The sequence below is a fragment of the Bidens hawaiensis genome, unplaced genomic scaffold (genome assembly GCF_021521415.1).
Source record: "Bidens hawaiensis isolate Kalapana, Puna unplaced genomic scaffold, B.hawaiensis_p1.1 tig00010168_1, whole genome shotgun sequence".
Lineage (NCBI taxonomy): Eukaryota > Viridiplantae > Streptophyta > Magnoliopsida > Asterales > Asteraceae > Bidens > Bidens hawaiensis.
Window position 1 is genome coordinate 44,045 of NW_027491771.1, and position 13,783 is coordinate 57,827.

Genomic DNA, 13,783 nt, shown 5'->3' on the forward strand with positions numbered 1-13,783 from the left:
CTAATGTTTAGAAAGAAGCAATCTATTTGAAAACACCTCACTCAAAAGAACCACAGACGAGTCACCCTCATTATCCTCTTCTAGTCTGTTAGAAAAAGACACATTCACAGTGTCTTCATTGGTTTTAGTCACATGAAATGACTCAAATGTTCCAAGGCCTACCAGTAACAGGATTTGTGGTACCTCGGCAAGAAAGTCGAAGACTGGAATCGACTTGTCAAGCCAGTAAGCAACCCTCAGTGTTTCTTGATTTCAATTATAGAAACTTGTTGATAAATTAATTTTTTGCAACTTGCAATTGTAGCAAGTAGCCAAGTAGGAACTGATTCACCCACGCCTTCCGGTATGGCGCCAAAGATGAAATATCATACCGATAAGGACGGTTTCACATCCCGATCCCGGGTGGTTGAAAAGGACTGGTATAACATAGGCGATCATGCACGTGCCCATCCCTTAGCTATGATGATTCCCATCTTCGGGGGGTACAGTAATAGAAGTTCACAAAGTTTAGACCATCTCTATCTCCACGTTTTAACCGAGCTTCAAGGGAGTCCATGAGAGGCTTATACTTTATATACGCTACAACCGGATTGATACCTCGCACACTAGTAATCATGTAATTGGGTCCCCCGAGGATGGGAATCATCATAGCTAAGGAATGTCTCCATTCCTCATATGTGAAACCACCGTTTGCATTGTCGGTTTGACCATCTATCTGATAGAGATGATGGTGATAATCCGAATGGTGGAAGAGAATACGAGCCCTTCCTTTGCGATGGTGAAAGAACTAAATGATGTAGTGCTCGTCGTCACGTGGATCGGCCACTATTTTAGTGCCTCGAAGCATTGCTTGATACCCCAATCGAATCGAAAATCGCAAATAATCAAGCCTTCATGCCCGTCCATAGATTGTAAGTGAAACACCCGTGGTATGAGGATCCAAACAAGAGAGCGCTTCTCCAAATGGCAACAAGGGAACACCACCAGCGGTTGATCTTCATCCTCATCATGTAATAAATGGCTGAAGTCAATTGCGATTGACATTCAATCCGCACCCCATTCTTTAACAACGGTAACCCGATCACCTTCTTCTGGAAGCCCGACCTACCTAACCATTGTTCTTCAATCTTTATAACTTATATGAATGTGAGGTTATGAAAAAAGAAAGAAGAACATGGAACGTGTGAACAAAGACAGTGAAACAAATATTTGGATTTCAAATCATTTTATAAATTGAAATCGAGAAAATTGAAAAGCCATGCCAGTAAATGGCACTAAAAAGTAACTGTAGCTTTAAATAAAAGCAATTATAAAGTTTCGTTGTATATGAAAGTTTATAGCTATAAAAAAGAGATTCTTAGTTTACATCACAAAGGTCTAATCGAGCCGAGCTACTTGAGATCGGCTCATGAAAAAGCTTGATTGAGCCGAGCTTAAAAGTAAACTCGTTTAATAAATGCGCCCGAACCCGAGCTTCACTTAGCAAGCTCTAGTCGGCTCACGAGCTTAAATGAGCATGTTGATTTTATGAATAGCAAACGAGCCGAGTCCGAGCTTGAAAAACTTCTCACGAACCAAGCTCGAGTTTTAGAAATAGAGATTGAAACGAGTCGAGCTCAAGCTTCGTGTAAGTTAAAAGAATTTTTGCTATAGGTAGTGAAACCGAACCAAACATTTTTGGTACCTACACCAAGTTTTTGAAAAATTCAAGATTAATATCAAGCTCATCCCTACTCATCACCGTGTCATTGATCAGAGGTCCTTAAAGCTTAGTTATTTTTTAAACATAAAATACACAAATAGTTAACCGTTAAATAGTTTTTAGTGTGCGTTTATACCTTCCCACTCGCAGCGAGTAATCGTTGTTGGTTGGGTTAGGACACTCTCTCGAGGGCTTTTGGTGGCGTTTGAAAAATAAAAATAGGATGGAGGTTTAAAGGATATGTCCCCTCCATTATCTACACACTTATAGTTCGTTCCTCACGATAAAAAAGTGTGTTTGAATAACCCATGCCTTTTTAAACAAGTGAGTATATAAATCCGTACATATATAATTGGTACATGTGTCCTCTCTGATCCACTTTGTGTTAGCACTCACAAATCACTTATAAACTTACTAATTATGAATAACAACTTAGACTATGTATAGTGGTTTTAACTAATTGTTTAGTTAAAATGATACTTAGGCGTCACATAGGTAAAAATGAATTCATTACAGTCAATTTTAAATCATCTGTAGTGGTTTTCACAATATGCAATTATTACTCAATCACTTTTTATTAGCTTAATATTTTGTTCTTCAATAAACATAATAACCTAGATAATAAAACCACCCAATATGTATAACATTTTAATAATATAAAATTACAATCACATCGGAAAAAAAAAATACTTGAAATAAGAAATAAGACAAAATATCTGAAATAAAAAGAAGATACAAGAACATTATTTATATAAAAAACGAATACTCGTTGGCATGATATATGATAGCGATTTCGGCTTTCCTTCGCTCGACTATAGCACAATCTTCGGGTGGTAAATGAGAAGTCTATTTTAATAAGGGCAAAGTCGATTTCGATTTGTTGTTCCTCTTTAAAGCTGAGGAAACAGTCGATTTTAAAATCCAAGCTTCCTACTTGAGCTATTATCTTGTGATTCATTGTAGCCAATGTAGATTATGAGGAACCGGGCCTAGCTTTTGTTTTATCTATACCAATCAAGCGAGCCAGTTCTTCGAGGAAATCAATATCAAACTCGTCGGCGTTGTCATTTAAATTTATTTGGGTATGAATAGAGTTTGCTTTGTTGTTGCTCGATGATATTTTCGATCATTTAGACGATTGATCAACCTTTAGTTCAATAACAAATAATAATAATAATATCAAAACATATTAACAATAATAATAGTAATATTAATAACAACAAAACAGTGTCCATTTCATTTGATAAATAATAATAAATATTACAATAAGTCAATTACATGTGCATTTATTTGGCAGATAACAAATATTTTAGCCCAAGTAGAGCCCGTTAAGGGATTGGCGGGCAAATTCCATAACTCCATACTTGAAGGTCTCGTAATGGTTTTAGCTGACAAATTGGCAGCCATGTCACATGCTTGGCGCCTCAAATTGTGTCACTACGTCCAGTCTTAATAGCATATCATATTTAATGGTATGAGAATAACACTCTTATATATTAAAATCATGTATTCGATGCCACCGGTCTAAACCAGTTCGTATGGCTGTAAACGAACCAGAAGTTCGACAAACTGTTTGGTGAGAAGTTCGCTCATTTAATAGTTGAACGAAGACGAACAAACAATTTTATTTGATTAGCTAAATGAGCGAACATGAACAATATCTTGCCTTGTCCGGTTCAACTCATTTACAACCCTACTCATTTGTCATATAAAACATTTTGCAACTCTCAAATTAGTTATATATTAATTAGCATGATTTACTTTTTTACATAATCATTGTTTCTTTTTGTCATTTTATTATTGGTCCATGTAGCAAGATACAAACAAAAATATACGAATTGAGTTGTGATGTAACATATTTTTTGTTGTTTTTCTTTTATAGGTTCATGTAGCTTGCCACAAACAAAATACTAAAATAGCACGTAGTATAAAGGGAGCTTAAACGTACAAGATACTTTTTTGCTTTTTTTGTTGGTCGTGCAACATAGTACGGAGATACTTTCACATGGTATATATGTTCAAGCTGTTTCGTATGTACGTATAAATTAACAACATAATTAAGATAACATAAATATCTTGATTAAACAAACCACTATAAGTAAATTTTATTCTAACAATGAATCGACTAGGTTTTATGATTGGTCAACTTAGTTCAATCATTTTTTAACGATGAAACAATTATAAAACTTATTATTATTATTATTATTATTATTATTATTATTATTATTATTATCATAAGATAAGTGTAGTAAAAGTGGATAATCTCAAAAAAATGGGAGGATGTCGGGTTTAGGACGGATTCAGGTCATACCAGGTCATGTTAAAACATGCTTGAATGAGAATAAGATCGGATCAAAACTTAATCGACGAATATGAACAATGTCTTGTCCGGTTCAGCTCGTTTATAGCCCTACTCATTTGTCATATAAAGCATTTTGCAACTCTCATATTAGTTTTATATTAATTAGCATGATTTACTTTCTTTACATAATTTTTGTTTCTTTTTGTCATTTTTTTAGTGGTCCATGTAGCAAAATACAAACAAAAATATACGAATTGAACTGCAATGTAATATATTCTTTTTTGCCTTCTTTTTATTGGTTCATGTAGGCTTGCTACAAACAAAATACTGAACTAGCAAATAGTATAAAGAGAGCTTAAACGTACAATTGTACAAGATTACTTTTTGTCTTTTTCTATTGGTCATGTAGTATAGTGCAAAGTACAAACATAATTACATGTAGTACATTTGTTCAAACCTTTTCGTAATTAAATTAACAAAATAATTAAGATCACATAAGTATCTTGACTAATGGTTAAAGAAACCACTAAAAGTAAATTTAGGTAACAATGAATCTACTAAGTTTTATGGTTAGTTCAATCATACTTTAACGATGAAACAATTATAAAAGTTACTATTATTATGATTATTAGATAAGTATAGTAAAAGCGGATAATATAATAGCCTCTTAAAAATGGGAGGGTGTCGGGTTTAGAACAGATTCATGTCATATCAGATCATGTTAAAACATGCCTGAATGAGAATAAGATCGGAACAAAACACAGACTATTTTAGCTCGAGCTTGATAGTTGGTACCATCCCATTTCCACCTCATCACCTCGTCTAGTGCGGGGTATAAATTTTATATATCTTAATCTAGATGTGAGAATAATAATTATATTGATATACATAATAATGAGAGAGGTAAAAAAACATAATAAAGTAAGCATTTATGTAGGTTAATAAGAAATGACAACTTTAACCCATGTATTAAGTGCATCTTTAACTTCACATTTCTAATATTAAACTTGTTTTACCTTAATATTTACAAGTTGTACACTACCCAAATTGCTCCAATGATCCACAAATATGTACAAAAGTATTAGCCCTTTTGGCCTCTAAATTGCTTTAGAAACTTATGTTACTACTTACTACACAACTTTACAATTTCAATATACCTCTTTGAACCTCAGAACACCTGCACATTTTGCATGATTTTTGTTAAGTTCAGCCATATTAATTTCTTTTAATAAAAAAGGTATTTGCTAAATTGCTACTATTTACCGAGATTTTAGTATCATATGTTCCGCCTTGATATCAGACTGCGTTTGTTTCAACTTTTCGTTTGAGGCTTCTTTCTCTGCCTTCTTTTTGTCCGCCTCTAATTGTTTGGCGTTTTCTTCATTTGCTTGATTGAACATTCTCACAAATTTCAGCAAAGTCGTTATGACTGAAAATAATACGGTTATATAGAATGAAAGTCATATACAACGTTGTATTCCAAAATATCAAAACTTTAAATGTGATTTTGTAAGTACCTTGCTCATATGGGCAACGGGCAGGATCCTCACCAAAGTATATAATTAAAGCATCCACATTTTTTCCCTATAAACGCATAGAATTATTGGCTTAAAAATTTATGATAATTAACGATTAAATCATTTTGTATGTAAAAAGGAAAATTATTAACTTACCACACTAGAATAAAGAGAAGCTAATGATCTTGCTTCACCTTCTGCTGAACAAAGGAACTCCTTCAAAGCCTACCCAATAAATACCAAATTATTAATTTCGATCCATTTACCTATAACGGTCAAACGGGTATTCTTACCTTGTGGAAATTTTCAGACATGGGTCCGTCATTTTCCGACATTGATAATTCCTGGCCAACTTTCTCTAACCCTTTGACAATTGCTTGCATTTCCTCTGCCAAGTATTTCAGTTGTATCTGGACAGAAACAATCAAGATAATCAAAACGTAAACGGTTTAATCATATTATAAACCTTATGAAAAATCCAACCAGATTGGTTACCTTTGATGCAGGTTCCAAACTGCTAAGATCTTTCGAAAAATCAAGGACTTCAGGTAGTTTGTCAGCAAGCACCTACAAGCATCAAGCAGAGCCACAACAAACAAAAGTGAAAACAAGCGCCACATATCAATTTCTGATAATCTAAAAGAACGAAAAAACGGAGTACCTTACAGAGGTAATGCATGAGAGTCATTCTATTGTTCCTTGCATGTGTGTCCGCAAGTTTCAGGAGGCTATCCAACCGGAACCCAATTGCAGACCCTAAAACAAATCCAAATTATTATTACCATTTACCTAGCGTGATAACATAAATAATTTATTGATAAAATGAATCTAAACTTTTACCACTCACCCCTTGCGGTCCCCTGGTTCAAAGCATTCCCCAACTGGAGAATTGTTTGCATGACTCTCTTTAGTTTACCAGAACTCCGGATCTGATAGAAACACACGAATTATAAAAGTTTGAAACGATAATATCATCACTGATTACCCATGAAGAAAACTTGCCTGTTCTACAGACGAATTTACTATGTTCAGACTCTTCCTAAGATCAGAAACCTAGATGGAAACAAATATCGACCGTTAAATCAAAATCCAAACCTATAACAAGCAGTGGATGCATGGTATAAAACTTTCATCTGACCTGTGCGTTAAACTGTAACTTAAATGAAAAAACTCTAAGCTTAGATTCTGTACGTGGAACTTTCATTAGCTCCAAGAAGAACTGTTTCAAATAGAAACAAAATACATCCGTCAAGTTTGAGTTAATTTGTAGACAAGTTTCAATTTAGCGTGTTCAAGCTGACAAAATGTGTATTACAAACCTGTTCACATTTGCCTAATTTATCCTTCTCTCCTTTGTATCCCTGAGCACAAAAACCATTAATACTGTTCAATGCACTTGTGCTTTGCTTAAATTTTTCTGGTTCTTTACCAGTTAAATAAATTGCAAAAGCGTGAAACGTCAAATCCTAGTACGCAACAATAAAACTCTGAGGATTCAAATGACATCTTCCCCCAAGATCAGGGTTTATTCTGTCATTTTACCTTTTAAACAGCTCAACAAACAGTTTACCTTAAGCAGCTCCATCTCCTCTTTTGTTGGATAAAACTTTATGAGGTTGTCCACTTGATCAGCATCCATTGCTGAGTCTTCCAAAGCTAGGACATGATCCTGCCAAGTGTCACTCACTAAGTGGACAACATAAATAATCCCATAGTTATAATACAAACAGTTGACCTTACCATCAATTCATTCAATGGTATTTTGACCTTTGAAAGCATGATCTCACAGTTATATGCCCTCCTGTGATCAATCTGCAACAAGTGCAATAAATAAAAATAACCTTTTTGTGCAAAGAATTGCAAGCTCATTTCATTTACAAGAGAGAAAAACAGCCATTAGTATACTTCAAATGTAATAAAAAAGATGTATATTCATGAATATGATGATGAGGAGAAGATTTACCAGTTGTACTGTTACAGGCTTATTAGTTGCTGCAGCCCGCGATCTTGACTTTGCATCCCCTTGTTCTGACATTGGGTTCGTTGCTGAGAATAGAGACTCAAGTTCTGAGATATCAATCTCTGGTGCCTTATAAGATCAACCATGCACTTTCAAAATAAAATAAAATAAAATAAAAAGAAGGAAAAAAACTAAATTTGCAGCTTCACCAGATTTTTGTGTCTCAGCCCACAAGCTTCCTTGTACTGCTCTTGTGAGTTTCAACCAATGCAAAGGCTTTAGCTTCTTAGATTGTTTTAAAGAACCTGTTTTTGACAAACTACGCCCCCTGATCAAAGGCGGTGGTGGAGAAGGAGCTCCTGCAACATGGGCGGCTCTCGGTGGAGGCGGGGGTGGGACAACACCCTTGTTAGATCCATTAGCAGAAACCATTGGAGGCGGTGCACCTGAGGAATCCATGAGAATGAATTGGTATGGAGAATTAAAATCAAGAGAAAGAAGATGGAGGATTGCTTTAGGGTGAATGGGGCTAGTTACTAAAGCAAAACTGGAATAACTATCAGAAGCAACTGGATCATGAACAGTATTCCGGCAGGAACAGTACCTCCTATGTGAACAGTAATGGGATTCAAAACTAGAAAATAATGTTAGCTCCTAAAATTAATGTATAGAGTACAATTAGGCCAAATCTATTTGTGGCTAATATTTAACATTAATATAGAGAGGACAATTAAGCCAAAACTATATTTGGATAATACTTAACATTGAATACCAAATATATTTATATTAAAATACAATATATCACTAATAATTTGTACCTTCCCTTGCAGAACGAGATGGTGGTGGTGATGGTGGTGGAGAGGGACCCACTCTGTTAATTGGTGGTGGTGGTGGTGGAGAGGGACCATCTCTCATGACTGCTGGGGGAGTGGGGGCGGCATTTATAACTGGTGGTGGTGGTGGAGGGAGACCAGCTCTCATGACTGGTGGTAGTGGTGGTGGTGGTGGAGAGGGGCCAACTTTCATAACTGTTGGTGGTGGTGGAGAGGGGCCAACTTTCATAACTGTTGGTGGTGGTGGTGGACCAGCTCTCATGACTGGTGGTAGTGGTGGTGGTGGTGGAGAGGGGTCAACTTTCATAACTGTTGTAGTTGGTGGTGGTGGTGGTGGTGGCGGCGGTGGTGCTGTTGAAGTTGCAGTTCTAACAGCTTGAACCTTCAATTGAGGGGTTGGGGAGCCTGCTGGAGAAGACAAGGATTGAGAGGGTTTAACATCGTGATCTGATTGGTCCTTTTCTAATGAGCTACGATGGAGGATAGAGAGCGGAGATGGAGACTCGGTTACATGACCTGTGGACAGAGATCCTGCGGGTTCAACTGATATATTGTCCCTCAAAGGTGGTGCTTGAGGGTGTGTTGGAGTAGAAGGTTCAACCGTAATCTCCGAAACGTTCTTTAATGACAGGCTATGACAATGTGAAGTATGTTTAACTTCAACCTTATTATCCGCAAATTCTGGTGTTTTTAAGGGCGTGGCAGGTGTCTTCGCAGTAGAATTTGAAGGTGACCGCAATGGTGGTCTTGCCACATCATCAACCTTTACAGTCTCCAACTGATGGAGAACATTTAGGGCAGCGTCACTTTTAGTTGCTGCAGCCCGCGATCTTGACTTTGCATCCCCTTGTTCTGACATTGGGTTCGTTGCTGAGAATAGAGACTCAAGTTCTGAGATATCAATCTCTGGTGCCTTATAAGATCAACCATGCACTTTCAAAATAAAATAAAATAAAATAAAAAGAAGGAAAAAAACTAAATTTGCAGCTTCACCAGATTTTTGTGTCTCAGCCCACAAGCTTCCTTGTACTGCTCTTGTGAGTTTCAACCAATGCAAAGGCTTTAGCTTCTTAGATTGTTTTAAAGAACCTGTTTTTGACAAACTACGCCCCCTGATCAAAGGCGGTGGTGGAGAAGGAGCTCCTGCAACATGGGCGGCTCTCGGTGGAGGCGGGGGTGGGACAACACCCTTGTTAGATCCATTAGCAGAAACCATTGGAGGCGGTGCACCTGAGGAATCCATGAGAATGAATTGGTATGGAGAATTAAAATCAAGAGAAAGAAGATGGAGGATTGCTTTAGGGTGAATGGGGCTAGTTACTAAAGCAAAACTGGAATAACTATCAGAAGCAACTGGATCATGAACAGTATTCCGGCAGGAACAGTACCTCCTATGTGAACAGTAATGGGATTCAAAACTAGAAAATAATGTTAGCTCCTAAAATTAATGTATAGAGTACAATTAGGCCAAATCTATTTGTGGCTAATATTTAACATTAATATAGAGAGGACAATTAAGCCAAAACTATATTTGGATAATACTTAACATTGAATACCAAATATATTTATATTAAAATACAATATATCACTAATAATTTGTACCTTCCCTTGCAGAACGAGATGGTGGTGGTGATGGTGGTGGAGAGGGACCCACTCTGTTAATTGGTGGTGGTGGTGGTGGAGAGGGACCATCTCTCATGACTGCTGGGGGAGTGGGGGCGGCATTTATAACTGGTGGTGGTGGTGGAGGGAGACCAGCTCTCATGACTGGTGGTAGTGGTGGTGGTGGTGGAGAGGGGCCAACTTTCATAACTGTTGGTGGTGGTGGAGAGGGGCCAACTTTCATAACTGTTGGTGGTGGTGGTGGACCAGCTCTCATGACTGGTGGTAGTGGTGGTGGTGGTGGAGAGGGGTCAACTTTCATAACTGTTGTAGTTGGTGGTGGTGGTGGTGGTGGCGGCGGTGGTGCTGTTGAAGTTGCAGTTCTAACAGCTTGAACCTTCAATTGAGGGGTTGGGGAGCCTGCTGGAGAAGACAAGGATTGAGAGGGTTTAACATCGTGATCTGATTGGTCCTTTTCTAATGAGCTACGATGGAGGATAGAGAGCGGAGATGGAGACTCGGTTACATGACCTGTGGACAGAGATCCTGCGGGTTCAACTGATATATTGTCCCTCAAAGGTGGTGCTTGAGGGTGTGTTGGAGTAGAAGGTTCAACCGTAATCTCCGAAACGTTCTTTAATGACAGGCTATGACAATGTGAAGTATGTTTAACTTCAACCTTATTATCCGCAAATTCTGGTGTTTTTAAGGGCGTGGCAGGTGTCTTCGCAGTAGAATTTGAAGGTGACCGCAATGGTGGTCTTGCCACATCATCAACCTTTACAGTCTCCAACTGATGGAGAACATTTAGGGCAGCGTCACTTTTAGGGTCATGCCAATCCACACTGTTAAAAATCTCTTGAATTTTATCAAATGCTTCTATCGGGAGACCGCCCTCCTCAAAACCAGCCAAATCTAATGGAACCGTAGAAGCAGCAGCATCCATATCTGAGAAAATAAGCTTCACCAAAATATATATTTGTTATATATACATATTCAATGTAAATACACATGTAACAGATACAAATGCATTACTGTTAAGGTATACTGGAAAAACTTATGGTGAACATACCTCAGCTCTGAAATCTTTGTGAAATAGATCTTTAGCTTCCCAAAGTATGTCGATTTCATCACGACTAAGCATTAAAATATTGGACCTGATAAATGCTGTGTTGAACATGGCACGATACATCATCTTTTCCCGAGCCAGATCATCATGTAAGCTGATACACTCGAGCACAATGTCGCCTTGAAGATGGCAATTGATATCAATTTTAACCAGTTCACATTCTGCCTGCATGAGGCATTCACTTTAATTTACAAAAGAATAAAGATCCGGAATACATGTATGAGGTATGCAGATTAGCAAATCACATAAGATGAGGTTATTGAGGTGTCAAAATGATGACTTATATGGCTATGCATATTTGGAAATATGATTATGTAGGTTAAAGTGTTAAACATGCAATTTCTTCTCATTATTTCTTTTATATATAAGTATGTTCTTCCAAGGTCAAGGTTTTATGAACAGTCATGGCATTGAGCTAGGGACACGTGCATGTGAGATCATATTTGTTAAAAGAACACAAATTCTTACATTCTGCTGTCCACATATGACGTTTTTGTTCTTACAATTCTGACCTCTCGAAGATACACAAACAAAAACACAGCACTGTCGCTTAGAAAATAAATAAACGTTTTTTTTTCTCTACCCAAAGTTCATAATGGATCCTTCATGTAACATTGTGCACGCACTCATAATATGCACAAATCAAAGGCAGTTAAATTTATAGGACCATTCATTATAACAAACTCCTTTCAGAACATCATCAAGATACGCTAAATCCAAAAGAGGAAATGGACGCATAATGGATTTAATGATGAGCCGATAAGGTACAAACAAATAAAGATGAGTATCAAGACAATTGATAGGATAGCAAACATAATAGTATAATATACATAATTAGGTAATAGATACAGCAAAAATCTTGCCTGTTTGCAGTATCGGACATTCTTGCTCTTCTTTGGGGTTGAAAACAGAAGTTTGGAAGTTTTCTCACTAGGAAATAAAGGATCTTGATCATAAATCCTAAAAATAGGGCGACAGCCGCCGTTTCCATCAAAGTCAGGAATCGTCCAGATTATCACACAATCCAAAGTTAGAGCTCGGTCCAATGGAGGCCATTCTGAAGCCACATTTCTTCTTGATACATATTGTAAATACCTTAACTGAGAAGGTAAAGGATTTAAAGGTGACAAAAGGTGCAACAAGTCACTAGGGGCTTGCTTATAAGCCATATCCAAAGTCCTGTATTCCCCAGTGTAATGTTTTCTGTAAATCAAGAGTGCAGCCAACATGTAAGCCAAAACGGGCCAACCGCCCCGCTCACAATGCATTAGAAGGATATTTTGCTGCCCAAGTGAAAGCCAGCTTTCACTTGATCTTAGAAAATGGTGGATAACTTCCATTGGGAGTAATGGGCAACCTTCATATTGTCAAGGGTAGTCCATAATTGTTAGGTCATAATCTGACAAAGCAGAGGCAATTTGGCTTGATTCTTTCTCACCAAAGTTAAAAATCAAGATGGAAGCATCAGGGTAATGGTCCTTAAGTTGAGTAATTGTGTTTCCCACATAATTTTTATAATCTTCTTGTTCCCAAGCATCGGTAGTTAGACAGCAGTCGAAGACTAAATGCACATCAAATACATGAAATAGTCAACTGTTAATACAAGATGATTGCATTCAGTAGACATTTCAACAGATAATGCATCAAATGATGCATGCATTAATATACTACAATGAATATCATAAATTTATATTCTTGTTTTAGAACCGTGGTAACATTCTATCATAATGTTAATTTCAAACCTAGGGGGTAACAGTTGGCGTATGTATACATCTAAACACCTCATCTTTAAATTAACAGCAGCCAGTGTTTGTCTTAACTTAATTTGATAATGGAAACAATCAATTGGTCAAAATGTAGCCTATGTTTGCACTGTTTAATTTTAGAATTAAACAAACTTCATATACGCCTATCAATACTAAAGGGCTGGCAAAAAGCTCAAACACGATTACTTGTGGTGCTCGACACAAACATGACACGATAACTAATCGTGTCATTTTTGCCAAACACAAACACGGACCTGTTTAAAAACAATTTACACGACACGACCTGTTTAGGGATACACTAAATATCACATATCTAGTGAAACAAAAGTTGCCAAAAGTTTAAAACATTCTTAACTAATACATACATTTTATTTTTTAAGAAATTAAAAACGGTCGAAACTTAAGGTAGCTATCGCATATGCCATATATATTATATTTAAAAAAAATAAAAATATAAACAGGTTTAAACAGGCGTTTAACCAGTATGGACACGAATTTAATCGCCTTGACATTGTCCTGTTCAACTGAAACCGAAACTTGTTTAACTCGTACCGTGTTAATATGTCCATGTCAGAAATTGCCAGCCCTAACTAAACAGATTGCTACTATCTCTTTCTATCTGTTAATTAAGATCCGAAAAACGAAGCTATTCGGTTGAGGCGGTTATGATCCCGAGTTCATACATCTACTTGTAACGTAACTCACTAGACTATCAGTCTATCAAATAAATCACAATCTGAAATGAAACAGTACTAAAACTAAATAAATACAGAATTAAGCTACAATAAGAGTTAATTAATTGGATAAATGAATGATTACCGTAGAGTCGTTCAGAGATCTCGAGGAGTCCGTCAGGCGGTTGTTTGTAGAACAGCAGCTTCCGTAACAATGCCATACGAAACCCTAGAAGTCGGTGTGGGTTAAATAATATGGTGATAGGTGGTTATGAGGTGAATCTATGGCGGTTGATTT

The 13,783-nt window shown here is 36.9% G+C and overlaps 1 pseudogene across 1 annotated transcript; it reads right to left on the minus strand.

Moving 5' to 3' along the window:
• LOC143534436 (formin-like protein 18) lies at window positions 1-13,706 on the minus strand (annotated as a pseudogene). The gene is made up of 21 exons (XR_013135551.1): window positions 13,631-13,706; window positions 11,909-12,606; window positions 10,989-11,210; window positions 9,917-10,877; window positions 9,291-9,544; window positions 8,300-9,227; window positions 7,485-7,927; window positions 7,262-7,333; window positions 7,092-7,190; window positions 6,841-6,882; window positions 6,660-6,740; window positions 6,524-6,574; window positions 6,369-6,450; window positions 6,183-6,277; window positions 6,017-6,088; window positions 5,815-5,931; window positions 5,678-5,746; window positions 5,522-5,588; window positions 5,268-5,433; window positions 5,162-5,181; window positions 1-245 (listed from the first exon to the last, which is right to left on the minus strand). The product of XR_013135551.1 is annotated as a formin-like protein 18 (transcript).
• Between the last annotated feature and the right edge of the window lie 77 nt (window positions 13,707-13,783).